Here is a 12,231-nt window from a genome sequence, read left to right on the forward strand (position 1 = left end):
TCTGGCTCTTGGGACCTGGGGAGGTTAGGGGAGGGATGGGGTGCACTGGACTCACTGCCCCCATTTGCTTGGTCCAGACTTGTCTTAGAACTGAGGAGTTATGACATAAAGCCTGTAGACTGACTGCTCCAGTGAGGTCCTTGGGATGGAGGGGAGGACTGTCTTCTCCAGAACTACCCACCTTCTGGGCTCAGGCCTGGCCTCAAGAACACAAAGTTGAGATCTTGTCTCTCTCGTCTCTGTCTTGGTCAATTTGGATTCTACACTGCTCACAAAAATTAGGGGATCAGGGACTGTGCAGATACTCCAGTACTTTCAGCCTTTTGTATAATGCATTTTCACCAATGAAATAAAAGTTGGTTTTGCATCTCATTTGCATAATTGAACAACTTTCTTTGACTTGTCACTTGCTTTTCTGATGTTCTTGTTTAATAAAAAAAATCAAATGCTTTTTTTAAATGCTTCATATTCATTTTGAAATATCCCCTAATTTTTGTGAGCAGTATATTTCACAGAGCCCAAACCACTCTCGACTTTACCACAAACCCCTAAGACTTCCCCTCTCCTGAAGTGTGCATACTCGTCTTGGTTTCAGTTACTTTTCTTAGTATAGCTCACTGAAAGTTTGCTTGAGTACCTGTTGATTATTTTCCATTTCTGATTTTTCAGATGCTTATTGCTCCTTTGCTTCCTTTCATGCAATGGCTTGAGATTTACATTAGTTTTGTAACTGTAGGCAGTACCTTGTCACTTGGTTTTGTTGTAGATGCTGTCCATGGGTTTCAGTTTTGCTGTCCTAGTTGTTGTGTTTTTAAGGAAGGATTATGGGAGATTCATAAACTTTGCCACAAGTACCACTATCTTTTCTGTTGTGTCTCTTTCTGAGAGCAAGGGAAACCGTCATAGAAATATCCTGATGGATGCCCTACACACCTCATTAGCTAGAAAGGAACTCATGTCCCCGCTTACAGAAACCCAGTGATAAGGAAGATGGTGTGAAACCATGATCAGCATCAAGAGTCACACCTGGAATTAGCACAAAAAGGGAAGAGCACAGAGTATATATGTGTATATACATACAGTGAATAACTGAGTCTGAATGGGGCTCTGCCTCAAAGAAAGAAGTAAGGCAGCAATATTGGACAGGGGAACAGATCTGAGTATAAAATTGCCAAGAGCACTAATTTTCAAAATTGACAGTCATTCACAAAAATACATTTTACAGTGATTACCCTGTATACACCCATATACATGAACTGACATGTTTCATAAAACAATACTTACTGTTATTATATAGAAAAAGAAAGCTAGTAAATTCCAAAGATAATTTTATTAATATTTAAATACAGTATACAAAAAATGCCAAAAAATGTACAAAACCAAATTTTTGTAAAGATTGCATTTAATGTGATGGGTGAGCTTGCCTGTTCATTAGTTCATTCCAGTCAGGGACACATGAAGATAAAGCTACACGCATGTCAGGTGCACTATTGAGCCTATTTCTTTTCTTTGTTTTCAATCGTGTCAAGATCGAAAATCCTAGTTCACACAAATGGGTAGTTGTGAATGGTAATAATAGCAACATACACTTTCTACTTAGCAATGGGAATTCATCTTTAAGCTTAATCCAAAATGCTGATAAACTTAATGTCTTATAATAATTCCTCAGTGTGAATGATGAATTGAGCAGCAACAATTCATTCTCTTCTTCAGGCACCAAGTTTAACTCAATTATTGATTCTGGGGTTTGAAAAGCAAATGGATCTTTCATCCACATATTTTCTTGTAACAATTTAAATTTCTCTTCTGGAAAGTAATGATTAAAGATTTGAGATAAAGAAGTGAGATGCAACAATATCTCTAATTTTATTTCTTTTAAGCATTCTTCATTAATAATGTTCTCTTCAATGTGTTGTAACAGTGTTGAGAACATATAGTAGCTGGGGTAATTACTTTTAAGTCTTGCTTGCCACAACAATAATGTCTTTTGGAATCCTAGGATATGTTCAAGATATTGAAATCTATCATTGCTTTTCCCCTGTAGTTTCAAATTCAATTCATTAAGAATTGCAAAAATATCACTTAAATATGCCAGTTTGGTTACCCAAATGTCATCTTCAAAAACAGGTGCTAAATGAGATTGCTTTTCAATGAGAAAAATGTGAATCTCATTTCTGAGTTCATACACTCTGCTCAGTACTCTTCCTTGAGACAACCAACGAACTTCTGTGTGAAACAGTAAGTGGGTATGGTTAACTCCAATCTCTGAACAAAATATTTCAAGAAGTCGGCTATTCAATGAGCTTCCTTTAATAAAATTAACAATTTTCACTGCATTTTTCAATACATCCATGAGACTTGGTGGAATTTCTTTGGATACCAAAGCTTCTAGCTGAATAAAACAGTGATTCCAAAGAGCATTGTTATGGGTTGCTTCTAATAATTTTTCAATAACTCTGCTTTGTTTTCCAGTCCTATTTGCTGCTCCATCACTGGAAATTCCCTTACAGTTTTTCCAGTTTAATTTATATTGACCAACAATACACTTTTCTAATTCAGTAAATAAATCTAACCCACTTATATCTGAATTTAAATTTAAACAGCACAACAGATCCTCTATAAAATCATCTTGCCACACATATCTCACATAAACCAAGAGTGTTAGACAACTGGCAATATCAGTGCTCTCATCAAGTTGGATAGCAAAATCTATACCAGACTGTAGCCGTGTAATAAGCATTGCTTCTAAATGTTTTGCAATAGTACAGATTCGACGAGATATTGTATTATCACTAAGAGGTATAGTTCTTAATTTATCAGCTGATTTATCATCAAAAACTGTACGTACCATATCCATACATGCCGGAAGAATAATTTTTTCAGCGGCTGTGTGAGCCATTTTCTCTTTTGCCACTCGATAGGCAACTAAATACGATGATAATAAGGCTCTCTCATTCATAGTTGTGGAACGACTAAGAAATTGTGGGGATAACTCAAGCTTATTTCTTTCTCTTTGAAAATTGTCCTTTCCATCCTCTTCATCTTCCTTTTCCACTTTCACTATCACTATGCCTTCCATCTCCTGGGTAGCCTGGGTAGACAGATCTGTAGTATCTCTTAATTCAGCAGTCATTATTCAGGTTCAAGGAACTGGCTCACTTGATCCAAATAGGGTCTGTTTGCAGGACTGTCCTTTCTGTCCTAGATGTTGTATAAGGCTGGTTTTGTAATCCTGCAAGATGGAAAAATTTAGTAAGAAGTATTAAAAAGTAATATTGAATTGCTATGCTGCTAACACTTTATACAAGTACTCATGAAGACAATTCACTAAATCCAATGGTGTGACAGTTACTAATGCTGAACGACAGCCATTTATGTTAGCTGCGTGCCAAGTATATTTGGTCCATTACATACTTAGCTCATTTAACACCCATGGAAACCTAATAAAGTATGCATTATTATTATCTTAGTGAGAGAGAGAGACAGATAGACAGGAAGGGAGAGAGATGAGAGGCATCAACTCATAGTTGTGGCACCTTAGTTGTTCATTGATGGCTTTCTCATGTGTGCCTTGACCAGACAGCTCCAGCCAAGCCACTGACCCCTTGCTCAAGCCAGTGACCTTGGGCTCAAGCCAGTGACCTTGGGCTTCAAGTCAGAAACCATGGGGTCATGTCTATCATCCTACACTCAAGCCGATGACTCTGCACTCAAGCTAGTGAGCCCATGTTCAAGCTGGATGAATGTGTGCTCAAGCTGGAAACCTCAGGGTTTTGAACCTGGGTAGGTCTTCAGTGTCCTAGGCCGATGCTCTATCCACTGTGTCAGGCTATACCTGATTATTTTTGCTAGTTTATAGATGAAGAAGAGAAGTTGAGAAAGATTAAGTAACATATAGGTAGTGCAGTACTCAAACCCAAGTATGAAGCCCAGAGCCCCAACAATACTGTTACACTGTCATTTGGTCACTATAAAAAAAAAGTGATCTATTTTTCTTCACTTCAGAGAAAAGATATTTCTGATGTGCTAAGCAAACCCGTGGAGGTATATTAGCAGCATTACTAACTTAGCTATTGCCTCCAGTCACCTTCAGACTAGTAAAAAAGAAAAAAAGTGATCTGGTCACTCTTAAAAAGTGGTCACCAAAGCAGGGTATATAAGATGATACACTGGCAGAGGGAAAAGAACTTGTATCTCTATTTTAAAAATACTGAATACCCACTTAGCCTTTCCTGATAAGCTCTTTAGTTTTGCCCCCATCTTACAGCATTTATCTTCTCTGTCATCATGTTATCTATCTTATGTTTGTCTTCCAACTATTATATTTTCTTTGCCTATTTCCCTTCAGTTTTAGTAATATATATTCTGAGATTTTCATTCAGTCTTAGGTGTTTTAAGAATATCGAAGAAAAGAAATCTTGGTTTTTGATATCTGGGTCAAAGTTTTAAAGGTGCGGGAGGGAGTTACAGTCTAACACAGGGGTCCCCAAACTTTTTACACAGGGGGCCAGTTCACTGTCCCTCAGACCATTGGAGGGCCGGACTATAAAAAAAACTATGAACAAATCCCTATGCACACTGCACATATCTTATTATAAAGTAAAAAAACAAAACAGGAACAAATACAATATTTAAAATAAAAAACAAGTAAATTAAAATCAACAAACCAGTATTTCAATGGGAACTATGGGCCTGCTTTTGGCTAATGAGATGGTCAATGTGCTCCTCTCACTGACCACCAATGAAAGAGGTGCCCCTTCTGAAGTGCGGTGGGGGCCGGATAAATGGCCTTAGGGGGCCACATGCGGCCCGCAGGCTGTAGTTTGGGGACCCCTGGTCTAACACATTCCTACAGGTCTTCCCCCACAGGGGTAGTATGAATCAACATGAAGGGACTTCAAGGACATGAGACTCAAAGATGCAGGGCTGAGGTCAGGAACATAGTCACTACTCTCTGAATTAAAAAGGCCCCCCCCCCCCCCCGGATGTTTTCCTGCTCCTATTCTGGGCAAGTAGCAGCAGAAAGGCTGTGTTTATTTTACATTTCTTGGGTTATCCCGGCACCCAGTCATCTTTTGACTTTAGACTGTTTCTATCACTAGTTTGGAATGTAATATTTTGATGGCTTTTACCCTGAAACTTAATTTTTAATGCTTTCATGCCTTATTTCAACTAGATTATTTCTCAAGAATAAAGACTATCTTTTGCTTTCATTGTTGCTCTTAAGTCATTTATCATTGTTCCTTGCAACCCAATAGACATTTAAAAAACATTTGTTTGAATGAATATGATGTCAACATTTTCTGCCTATTTGTAGAATGTTCAGCAAATTCATTATATGCCTCTTCCTTTCAGCACTTAGAAGGGCATGTCATTTATAAAATAACAGATTTTTCTACACTGCAACTATCAGATTATTTATGAAACACCTGAATAAGAATGGGAGACATATTATAGCAGGTTTAAACTACATAAACGTGTCAGTGGGTAAGTTACTTATATATATCCTATTATATACTCTGTAACCAACTTATTTCTCCAGCAAACAGTAAGGTTTCAATGACCTGTTTTTAGTGTATTCTCCTCAATTCAGTTATTAATTTCATATGACCTCTTTATCACTGACCTGGATAAGTGTGGTTTGGTTTTGTGTGTGTGCGCGCGCATGCATGTATTTGGTTCTCTGCCCTTTAACTTTCTCTCTTAACAATGAAAGTATCTCTCTTTATCCTGGTGAAACTGCAGAAAACAGATGGGGCTTTAGATTTGGCCAAGTTGAATTTTTCACAATTAAATCACTATCAATGAATTTCCAAATTGGAAGGGTCCTTTTCATCATCTAGCTTATTTTACTCAGTACCAAATTGCGACTTGGTGATGTTTTATCCAAGATCATCTCGTAATGAATGGCAGAGAGTATACTGATAATTAGTCTCCTAATGGCCCAACTTCCCACTACACTGCCACAAACTCCACTGCTCGCTGCTTCAAGTCAAGCTCAGCTATCACAACTGAAAAGTCAAAATAATGTCTGAAGCGAAACATTTAAAAAAAACATTGAGAAAGTTAGGAAACTTAAAGGATTTTATATATGTCTTATCCAGCTGCATCCAAACCACGTTTTTCACTAGGCTTCAAATACTTTAATCGCCACCATTAATGGTAATGGATTTCAGCGTGAAATGATGATCTACAAACATTTATGAGGCTTAAACTTCTCCGCTATTAAAAAATAAAATAAAACAAAACGAAACGAAACAAAAAGCCCGAGTGACTTGAGCCTCAAGGGTCTTTCTCATTTTACACCCAGGGTCCCCAAGAAACCTAGGAAAAAAGCTCTCATCATAAGGACAACATATGGAATGCTTCCGCAGGGAGCACGAAAATTAAACTAGGGTCATTTTTGTCCCCGACCCCTTGGGTGAACATCGAGGACAAAACTGCCTCTTCCTAGTCCCAGAGAAAGCTCATCTTAGACCGGAAACGAAAACATCGTCGTTCCTCTCCCTCTAGGATCCAGGGTTGTCTCTGCAGGCAGACGGCGCTTCCACGCCCCAGGCTGGGATGCACGTTTGGTGGCGCGGCGGTCGCGCAACACAGCCGTACACATCCATCTCTGCCCCGCCCGCCCTCCCCGGCCGGACCCACGTCTCACCGTGACCCGGGAGAAGTCTAGGGGTGCTGAGATACAAAAGGGAAGTGACTCTGGGGAACCGAAGGGCAGCGGACTTGGTACCAAGCACTATACTCGCCCAACCCCAGAGAAACCGTGGGCGTGTGTGTCCGTCACAGAAGCCGGAAGCGCGTCAATCTCCGCCCGTGTGTATCCGTCACAGGAGCCGGAAGCGCGTCAACCTCCGCCTTTGGGGACTGGACTGCTCTTCGTGGTCCTCTCTAGGAACGCGAGAGGACTTTGCGTTGTTTCCCATTCACTGGGACCGGCTCTGGGAGGGAAATGTCTCTCCTCAGCTCGGCTTTAACTCTCCGGGAGAGGGGTGGGGTGGGGGGCTTAAGTTTCCCTTGATTCTGTCCTGTTCAGATACGTAGATACGTTTCTCCTACTTTTTCTTATTGATGGTAGTAATCGTAATAATTCTAGCTATTATCAAACAATCCTACTAGTGATTGTGTGTCTGTGGCAGAGGAACCGAATCAAAAATGTACACAGAGGAAGCTCTAGGTAAAGTCAAGAATTGTTTCCATGACGTAACACTTCATACTCACTAGGGTGCCTATAATCAAAAAAGTCAGCAATAGGTGTTGCCCAAAAAGTGGTGAAGTTGGAAACCTCAATACACTGCAGTGGTAAACATGTAGAATAGTGCAGCCACTTTGGAAAAGTCTGGCATTTCCTCAAATTGTTAAACATAGAGTTACCGTATGTCCCAATAATTCCATTCTTAGATATATATACAAGAGAAATGAAAACTTACACATGAATATTTATAGCTGTATAATTCATAATAATAAAAAGGTAGAAACAACTCAAATATATCCATCAAGTGATGAATAGATAAACAAAATGTGGTATGTCAACAGAATGAAATATTATTGGGCCATACAAAGGAATGAAGTATCAATACATGCAACAATATGCATGAACCCTGAAAATATGCTAAGTGAAAAAAAGTCACAAAAGATCATATATTGTGTGATTTCATTTATATGAAATGTCCAGAATAGACAAATTCATAAACAGGTAGTAAATTAGTGATTGATCAGGGCTGGGGAGGAATAGAAAGAGACTGCTATTAGGTATGGCTATTTTTAAGGGTGACAAAAATGTTATACAACTGATCGTGATGATGGTCACACCATTTGTAAGCATACTAAATACCTTTGACTTCTATACTTCGTGTGAACGGTATGGTATTCAAATTATATCTAAAAATGTTTTTAATGAAATAATTATTTAGAAAAAGAATGAGGCCCTGACCGTCTGACTCAGTGAATAGAGCACTGGCCTGGTGTATAGACATCCTGGGTTTGATTCCTGGTCAGGGCACACCAGAGAAGCGACCATCTGCTTCTCTTCCCCTTCCTCTTTTTTTTTGTTTTTTTTTTTTGTATTTTTCTGAAGCTGGAAACGGGGAGAGACAGTCAGACGGACTCCTGCATGCGCCCGACCAGGATCCACCCGGCACGCCCACCAGGGGCTACGCTCTGCCCACCAGGGGGTGATGCTCTGCCCCTCCAGGGGGTCGCTCTGCCGCGACCAGAGCCACTATAGCGCCTGGGGCAGAAGCCAAGGAGCCATCCCCAGCACCCGGGCCATCCTTGCTCCAGTGGAGCCTTGGCTGCGGGAGGGGAAGGGAGAGACGGAGAGGAAGGAGGGGGGGTTGGAGAAGCAAATGGGCACTTCTCCTATGTACCCTGGCCGGGAATCAAACCCGGTTCCCCCGCACACCAGGCCGACGCTCTACCGCTGAGCCAACCGGCCAGGGCTTCCCCTTCCTCTTTCTTTTCTCTCCCTCTCTCAGTCAGTGGCTTGATTGGTGCGAGCACCACCTGGGACACTGAGGCTAGCTGGGTTAGTCCCAGCATCACCCTCAGGTGCTAAAACTAGCTTGATTGATTAAAAATCGGCCCAAGATGGGTTGCTCCTGTCGGGGAGCATGTGAGAGTCTGTCTTACCATTTCCCTTCCACTCATTTAGAGAGGGGGAGAAAGAGAGAGAGAATAAATAGTTTCGCAAAACAAAATTGGTAGCCCTGGCCGGTTGGCTCAGCGGTAGAGCGTCGGCCTAGCGTGCGGAGGACCCGGGTTCGATTCCCGGCCAGGGCACACAGGAGAAGTGCCCATTTGCTTCTCCACCCCTCCGCCGCGCTTTCCTCTCTGTCTCTCTCTTCCCCTCTCGCAGCCAAGGCTCCATTGGAGCAAAGATGGCCCGGGCGCTGGGCATGGCTCTGTGGCCTCTGCCTCAGGCGCTAGAGTGGCTCTGGTCGCAACATGGCGACGCCCAGGATGGGCAGAGCATCGCCCCCTGGTGGGCAGAGCGTCGCCCCTGGTGGGCGTGCCGGGTGGATCCCGGTTGGGCGCATTCGGGAGTCTGTCTGACTGTCTCTCCCTGTTTCCAGCTTCAGAAAAAAAATGAAAAAGAAAAAAAAAAACAAAAAAAAACCAAATTGGTTGCTTCTCTTGGAGCCCTGATTATGCATTGCCACTTAAATGGGCAGTATTTTCAAATACTTGATCTATGGGCAACAGATATTTCCAATACTAGAAATTATAAGATTCTAAGCTTGTCTAATGTTTCCAGGAAGTTTTCAGAATATCAGTAATGGATTTACTATAGTAAGTCAAATTTCAAGCACTTTTGCTGTCAAAATGCCATCACAACAATTATGACTTTAACTGTTACTTTCTAAGTAGATCAATAAACTTCATATTTTATAAAACAGTAACTGAGATCTTGAATGGCTGTGACACCACTCTAAGTTCCAAGACAAGTTTGCACATAATAATGGAAAGCCCAATAAAGGAACAGTCATGGGCTGCAGAGGCTACCAATGACTAGGTGATACTCTGAATAACCTTTCAAGCCCTGAAAAACGTTCCATTCCTTATGAGGTTTGACTAGAGGTAGATTAAGGTTGGCTGAGGCCCTGGGTGCAGAAGAAAATATTGGGCCCCTTAAAAAAAGAGAGAGGGAAAATAAAAATACATGTTAACCATATTTTTAAATAAATAAAAATATTATGTACTACTAATGTTAAAATTGCATATATGAAACCACACTTGGTGTCATTAGAAAAAAATGTAAAGTTGGAGTTTTGCAGGGCTCTTCAGAAGTTGGGGCCCAGGGCACATACCTAGTGCGCCTGCCGTTAAATCTGCCTCTGGTTTTGACCCTACCGTGGTTGCCATTGTTTTCTCTACTTCCCTATAACTCTTTAATAATCCACTTGACTAGGTCTTTGCTTCTTACCACTGCCTGGCTTATTAGCCTATGATCTCCTTGAAGACATCATATTCCCAGGACTTTTTCCTCCAGATACTTTCTCACATTTCAATCTAGAGTTCTAAGTATCTCTAAATGCCATTAGATTATTATGCATTGTGGTTTAAAAATTGTTTTATTTATTGATTTTAGAGAGAGAGGAAGAGAGAAACGATTTGTTGTTCCACTTATTTATGTATTCATTGGTTGATTCTTGTATGTGCCCTGACAGTGGCTCAAACCCTCCACCTCAGTGTATTGGGATGATGCTCTAACCAGCTGAGCTACCTGACCAGGGTTTTTGTGTTGTTTTTCTTCTTAGTCTAAACCTGCCTTCTTCCCTCTACCTCCACCCCTATTTTTACATTAAAGTGATTGAAGGTAGGTTATGGAATGCAGCTGGCTGGGTATGTTTTTCCATTTACATAGTATAAATGGCAGGGACTCCGGGGGCATAGTAATTCTTTGCTTACCGATCTACTGGCACAAGCAACCCAAAGTGGCCTTGTGATATTCTCAGTGCCTATTTCAGTGGGATACAGTTTATCTACTAAAAGAAATGTTCTATTGATAATCTGCACCATAACACAAGACTCTAGGTTTGGAGATAGGAAGCACAAATTACACAAATGGATTAGCAGGTGAAAATAATAGGGGCCATCACTGTTTTAATGCCTTGGTTCCTGTACCTATGTAATCTTTCTATTGGAGAAAAAATAGCATATATATATTGTATTTATATAAATAAAATAGCATATAAATATGTATATATATAAAATTGGTTCAGTGCATATCAATGTATATACTGTATCCCCAACTATACAGTGCTGTATTTTATAACAGCAATTTAGCTGTCTTCAATGTATGCCTTTCCACAGTTCTACCATGCTAACTGCTTCTGAATGATGAATAAGCACCATGAATTCTGTGGTTACAAGCTCATTATCCCACCTCCTTGACTATAAAATTGTTTCCTTAGTTTAAGGTATGTTCAATGGATAAGGCATCCTGATGATAATCCTGGCGGAGGCAAACCAGTCAGGAAAAGACAAACCTGTATTTAGAACATGTGTCAATTCTGGTGTGATATTTTACTTATTCTGTATCGATTCATGCCTAGTACAATGGTGGACATAAAGGAAAAATTAGTGAAGTGCTCAGTTGCACATATATTTTCTTTAAAGCTATATAAACTAGGCCCTGGCCGGTTGGCTCAGCGGTAGAGCGTCGGCCTAGCGTGCGGAGGACCTGGGTTCGATTCCCGGCCAGGGCACATAGGAGAAGCGCCCATTTGCTTCTCCACCCCTCCGCCGCGCTTTCCTCTCTGTCTCTCTTCCCCTCCCGCAGCCGAGGCTCCATTGGAGCAAAGATGGCCCGGGCGCTGGGGATGGCTCCTTGGCCTCTGCCTCAGGCGCTAGAGTGGCTCTGGTCGCAATATGGCGACGCCCAGGATGGGCAGAGCATCGCCCCCTGGGGGGCAGAGCACCGCCCCTGGTGGGCGTGCCGGGTGGATCCCGGTTGGGCGCATGCGGGAGTCTGTCTGACTGTCTCTCCCTGTTTCCAGCTTCAGAAAAATGAAAAAAAAAAAAAAATTAAAAAAAAAAAAAAAAGCTATATAAACTAAAAATCACCGGCATCATCTGAAGAACCATTGAGAGAAAATTTTGCGTACAGGCCAAGTAATAGCTACTGTTTCTTACCACTATTTGCTATGGATGCCAATGAGACTCAAGGAGCAAAGAAAGATATATCAGAATCTGAGGCGATATAGTCTGAAAAAACATAAAGAATGACACGCTTTTGGTTTTTCTTATATTTAGCTTGATGTCAATTAGCATTAAAGGATAACATTTGGTTTGTGAGCTTAAACAAAGACGTAATATATAAGTCCCTTCCAAATCACTTTTTTTGATTCTTTGACACTTGCCAGGCCCCAGCAGATCTCTGTAGTTCCACAACATGCCACATTCTCTAAGTATCCTTGAGATCATAATGCCCTAGGGGCTTCTATTCCAGTACTCTGGCTGCCTGTCCAAGTTCTCCGTGCTTTACCTATCCTTGTTTCTGCATAGTCCTGTTTTCCCCCAGGAACATGGCTCTCTTCTGTTCTGTTTCTCTCTTCCACTCCAGTTTGCTCAAGACCCCCTCCTTTCCCCCAAGAACCTTAGTAGATTTCGACCCTCGATTTTCTGTGTAGTTCCTATAACCAAAGAGCCTTCCATCCTCTCTTTAATCAGTGTATTCTGTACCCTTGTGCTAGTTCCCGACCCGCTGACTCAGGGAAATCTGAC

General features: G+C 41.2%; 1 long non-coding RNA gene across 1 annotated transcript; it reads right to left on the reverse strand.

Moving 5' to 3' along the window:
- Positions 1-1,395: 1,395 nt before the first annotated feature.
- On the reverse strand, positions 1,396-6,786 carry LOC136334305 (uncharacterized). Its single transcript, XR_010731139.1, has 3 exons — positions 6,656-6,786; positions 2,849-3,232; positions 1,396-1,806 (listed from the first exon to the last, which is right to left on the reverse strand). It is a non-coding gene; the product is annotated as an uncharacterized lncRNA (long non-coding RNA).
- Between the last annotated feature and the right edge of the window lie 5,445 nt (positions 6,787-12,231).

The sequence above is a fragment of the Saccopteryx bilineata genome, chromosome 4, assembly GCF_036850765.1.
Source record: "Saccopteryx bilineata isolate mSacBil1 chromosome 4, mSacBil1_pri_phased_curated, whole genome shotgun sequence".
Classification (NCBI taxonomy): domain Eukaryota; kingdom Metazoa; phylum Chordata; class Mammalia; order Chiroptera; family Emballonuridae; genus Saccopteryx; species Saccopteryx bilineata.